A 6,000-nucleotide genomic window follows, 5' to 3' on the forward strand; every position below is an offset into this window, starting at 1 on the left:
ATTGGGCATTTCTTCTCTGTCTAATGTAGCAAGCTTGACGGCTCCACTTGGTGATAGATCTTTAATCACCAGAGGTCCCATCCCTCGCTTTTTAAGCTTCTTAGCATGCTCTTTCAGAGTGTAAACTAGGACATAGTCCCCAACCTTAAACTCTTTAGTCCGCACATGCTTATCAAAAAATTCCTTTTGTCGCCTTTTTTGAGCGTAGATAGAAGCTACTGCTTTTAGGCGAAGCTCGTCTAGCTTTTCCAGGTCATCTATTCTATCAGAAAGCTCGTGCCCTGTCCACTCTAGATCCTTAGCCACCCTTAAGGTTGAAATCAAGAATTCTATTGGTAGGATAGCATTTAGCCCAAAAACCATGTTATATGGGGTCGTTCCTATTGATGTTTTATATGCTACCCTATATGCCCATAATGTTGAATGCAACTTCTGGTCCCAGTCAGTTCTCGACTCAGATACAATCTTCGTAAGGACCGTGCATATGGTTTTGTTTGTTGCTTCAGCTTGTCCGTTTGCTTGTGGATGATACGGGGCTGATTTCCTATGGATTACCATGAATTCATCTAGAAGGATCTCTATCACTTCATTTATAAAATGTGTGCCTCGATCACTCACAATTTCTATTGGCAATCCATATCGTACAAAGACGTATTCATATAGAAATTGTGCCGTGGTCCTGGCATCTGCTTTTTGAGTTGCCTTTGCTTCGACCCACTTTGTTAGATAGTCTGTAGCCACAACGATGTATTGTGCATGAGTCTTATATGCAGGAGGTGAAATGGGTCCGACATAATCAATCCCCCATTTTGCAAAAGCTCTTGCCCCCATCATTGGTCTAAGCGGCATATCATCTCTTTTAAGTGGTACTTTGGTCCGCTGACAGTCATCACACCGTTTAACGTATTCCTCAGCGTCCATATGTAATGTTGGCCACCATATTCCTGCGGCTAAGACAAGTTTTGCTGTCTTATCACCTGAGAAATGGCCTCCACCTACTCCTCCATGAGCTTGCTCCAGGATTATCACATACTCAGACTCTGATGCGCAAATCCTAAGCTGGTTGTCTTTACCTCTCTTATAGAGTTGATCTCCTATTAAAGCGTAATCTCTAGCTTCTGTCTCTACAGATTTCTGACGAGCTTTTGACGTTCCTTCTGGGAAAGTTCTATTTGTGAGATATTCAACAATATACTGACTCCATTCCGGAGCGATCATTATCTGATATAATGTCGAATACTCTGCTGGCGGTTTTGATGAACATACAATACATACAGTGACATATTCATGTACGCTTTCTTTCATTCCTGGCCAATAGACTCCCAATTGTAACAAATTCCTATATGTGTTCCTTCTTGAACAATGAAATGCACATTCCTGAACATGTGCTTCGCGCAGATATATATTATATTCCTCAGGATTGATGCATAGTCGTAAAACATGATCATTTTCCCAATTGATACAACCTTCCTGCAACCAATTGAAGATTCTTGGATTGCTGAATAGCAATATGTTTCTGGTTGTATTCTCTTCTATCAAACTCTCCTCCATAGGTTAATAGGCTAACGACATTTTGAGACCACTTCGGTATCATTTCTATGTTGAACAAGTACGCGTCTGGCATGTCGTCATCTACTCCTATAGGGTCTTCTCCATTCGTCAATCGCGAAAGATGATCATCTCTAAGATGTGTTTTTCCTTTCTTTACTACTACCGTGAAGTCGAATTCCAGTAAGATAATGAACCATCTCACTATTCTCCCGGTATTGCATGGTTTATTCACTAGGTAGAGCAAGGCTTGGTGATCCGTAAAAAACACAAACTTGTTGGCTAGAAGATAATGCCGAAATTTCTTCACAGCATATATCATTCCTAATCCCTCTCGCTCTGTTGTGGTGTAATTCTTCTCTGCATTGTTGAGCTGTCGACTGGCGTAACAGATAGGAAAATCCATGTTTCCTTCTTCTGGCTGAGCCAGAATGCATCCTATTGCATATGCCGAAGCATCTATATGCACATGGAATATCTTCTCCCAATCTGGTGATTTCAAGACTGGAGCAGTAATGAGTGCCTCTTTCAATTTCTTGAATGATTCCTCACACTCCTCTGTCCATTCAAAGTTCACTATTAGCCTGTAAAGTGGTTGGCCTATTATAGCGTACATGTAAATGAATCGTCTATAATATCCGCAATGTCCCATAAAGCTCTGTACTTGTTTCGCATTGGTTGGTCTAGGCATATCCACTATAACTTTTATCTTCTCTAAATCCGTGGATATTCCGTTTTGTGAGACAATATGTCCCAGAATTCTGCCCTGTCGGACCATAAACACACATTTCTCAGGATTGAGACAAATGCGATATGTCCTACATTTCTCAAATACTTTTCTTAGGTGTTCTAGATGCTCATCTCTCAGAAGAGAATGTACACATAAGTCATCCATGTATATTTCTAGAAACAACCTTAAGTATTCTTTGAAAGCATGCGTCATCAGCCTCTGGAAGGTTGCGGGAGCATTGGTTAGACCAAAAGGCATAACCCGATAAGCATAAATTCCCCACTCCGTTGCAAAAGCTGTTTTATGTTGATCTTCCGGTGCTATGGCTAGCTGGTTATATCCTGAAAAACCATCAAGAAAGGAGTATGCTGTTTTCCCTGATACACGCTCTAGAACATGATCAGTTATCGGCAGGGGATAATTGTCCCTGATTGTTGCAGCATTCACTTTCTTTAAGTTGACACACACTCGGAGTTTTCCGTTCTTCTTGGGTACCACCACAATCGGAGATACCCAATCGGTGTGTTCAATCTCGTATATGAATTCAGCTTCCATTAGCTTATCTATCTCTTCTTTGATTCGCTTAGCAAACGTATCATTATATGTGTATGGTCTCTGTCTGCTAGGCTTTGCGTCTTGTTTTAGTGGGATTGTGTGTTGGCATATCGATGGGTCAACTCCCTTTAAGTCCTTATAAGACCATGCAAACACATCCCTGTACTCTCTGAGAAGACTCAAAAGTCTCTCTTCCTCGCCTGGAGACAAATCTGTGGCTATGTACACCGGTCTAGGTGTCTCACCTGGAGCTGCTAAATCAACTTTTTTTGCATCCTCCGGTCCGTCATAAGATTCGTTCTCCCTTCTCTCTCGAATAGGTTGGGTTAATACCACCTTCCTATCCTCTATTGTGAATTTCCTGTAGTGAGAGGGAACATCCATGTTTTCCTTGATTTTGGCGTTTTCGTCCTCTCCACTCTCAATTTCTGTCGTCCAAACTTCTTTCAGAGTTTTCTTGAGCTCTCTGTACTTGTTTCTACGTTCTAACTTGGACTCCGTGTGTTCTCTGTTGCGCTTGTTCTTTTCTGATTTTTCTGTTTCAGTTTTCGTTTCATTCCTTTGAACTTGATTTCTTGAGCTTCTTTTGTCTTTTCGTAAGCTCTTTTGATCATTGCCTCTCATTCTTCCAGAAATCTTGTCCTTAACACAATCTTCCGCCTTTACTAGCATTAGGAATTGATTTTTTCCTCTTATTCTAGGCATCGGATTGGTTCTAACCCCCTTTGTTTTTCTCTTTGCTCTATAGCGTTTTGGCGTTGTTTAGTTTGGTTCGGAAAATCATAAAATCGGACATCCGTTATAGTTTCTTCTTTCCGCTTGAATTGTCCGTTGACTCGTTGTCTGCTTCATTTCCCCACTCTGGATGATCGGGAATGTCGTGAAACACCTCTTCTTCATCTTCCTTTTCCAGTGTATCGTTCTTTTCAGTTTCTTTTTCGAGTAGTTCTCAACATGAAGTACGGAACCACGTCGTACCCGTCCTTGTCGCAAAATTTCGTTGTGGGACCATCCGGAATTGCACAAACATCTAGGGTTGCTAGAATGTGTGTCCATTCTAATGGTTCAAGCGTGTCCTCTGGAAAGGGTTCTCCTATATAAGTTTCGTCTTCGATAGCCCTTTCTAAAACATATTCTTCTCGCCTCAGACTTCCACATTTCGAGGCTCCACACATCCATAACTCCTTGGGCTTACCTAACCAAGCTGGAAATTCGGATCCCGCCAAAGTAGCTGAATCAAACTCCTCTACCGGTGTTCGGTTCACATCTTTGTAGCTATGGTCTTTCAGGTTCACACGTGTAGTGGTTTCCATATTTCTCAGGTATATGTGATCGTAGCCCCAATCCTGGACCATTTTCAACTGTCTCATGAATGGTCTTCCCAGTATGATATCATAGTTATTCTCCTTGCCAAAATCGACAATAGCAAAAGTATGTTCGTATTCAATGCCGCAAGAAGTTACTACGACTTTCTCTAATAACCCCATAGGTTTCTCCATGTGTCCATCTGCTAATTGGAGTTTCAACCTAGTCTTCCTTATTGCTGGTTTCCCCCATTTTTTCCAGATTTCTTTTGTAGCAATGGCTACCCCAGCTCCGCTGTCTAGTATTGCCATCGTGTTCACTCCTTGGAATTCAACTGGTAAGGTTGTATTCCCCTCTTCACCTTCGCAATACTCTCCGACCTTGTTTAAGGGTACAGGCTTAGCGTTCTTTTGTGGTTTGCTCAGCTCTTGTATACCCTCTTGCAGTCTCGATGTTGGGTCTTTTATCCCAAATTTCTCCAAGCATTTTCCTACAGTGGTCCACATATGTGGTCTTAGCCTCAAAAGCTCAGCTAGAGTGATAGTGCATGTCACTGGTGTTGACAAGATCTCTATCAATCCTTGCGAGTCCATGACTTTTTTGATGAGATTCTTCGTGAGGGAAGTGCTCTAATCTCGGATTTTGCTTCATACTCTCCTAAGTATGAAGGTAAGGTATTCAGTGAATGAGGTTTTCTCTCCATTGTTCTAACAGAGCCCCCATCTCCCCAGTAAGATTGCAGATCCAAGTCCACTTGAGATCCTGCCTCAAATTCCACTATGGGAGGATTCCTGATGTCCTTTTCCCAATTTGTCTGATTAGCTTGGCAACTTAGCTCGTTTGCAAAGTTTGCCTCTCTCACTTGTTTCCAAAATTCATTGTAATCCTCATCTCTTCCGTAAATCCTCTGTATGACTGGATGAAAACTCTCTATCTCCTGATCGGTTGTGTTCAATACTATGCGGTCATCCTTGTGTGTATTTTCAGGCTTTTGTGCACTGGGAGTCTTTTCAGCTACCCGTGAAATGATAGTCTCTTGCTGAATTGGGTTTTCCGTTCCACAATTCATTGTTTCTCTTGGTGGTTCTAATAAGGCTTGTGCAGTCTCGATCATTCTCGGGCACATTTCAAGTCTCTGCTTTTCCAATTCCGCGTTTGGGTATGTCATCCACCTCTGTTCTTGTGTTTGGTTGTTCTTTAACCTAGCTTCGTAAGCTCTCATCAGTGCGTCCAATGGTTCGTGTACTTTGTCGACTAGCACTGATCCCCCTGAGCTTAAGCTCGTTGTTTCTTTGATACTCTTTTGTTTCGTTCTTTCCGGGCTCATCTCTCATTTCCCGTTTTTACTCTCAAGTTTTTCTAATCTATCTTTAGTTCGCTTTAGTTCTTTAGCTAGAATAGCGTCTTCACGTTCTTTTCTCAACTTCATGCGTGCTTTTCTAGCTTTCCATGTGTTTCTCTGACTCCGCGGTCCTTGACTAACCACTTTAGTCGCTAACTTTCCATTCTCAGGTTCTCTAGTAGTTTTCTTAGCTTGAGCTCTAGTAACAACTTGCGTTGGTATCAGAGTTTCATTTTCGGACCCACTGCTGGTAGGAATAGTTTCTAGCATATTCAATGTCGTCTTTTGCATTTTGTTTGGATTCTTTGAACAATCCTCAATGAAGTGAGTAACCCCGCACTCAGTGCAATAATCATTAATTCTAATGATTTTCGTATGTGGACAAACATTCATGAGATGGTCACCTCCACACTTGTAACAGGGTCCTAGTGCTGGTCTTGGTTCCACTTGATTCGTCCTTTGTGGATAGGATGGTCTTTGTCCTGTTAACTCTCCATGAGCTATGAACATCAATGTTCTT

The sequence above is a fragment of the Adiantum capillus-veneris genome, chromosome 19 (assembly GCF_014529385.1).
Source record: "Adiantum capillus-veneris isolate H3 chromosome 19, ASM1452938v2, whole genome shotgun sequence".
Taxonomy (NCBI): Eukaryota; Viridiplantae; Streptophyta; class Polypodiopsida; order Polypodiales; family Pteridaceae; genus Adiantum; species Adiantum capillus-veneris.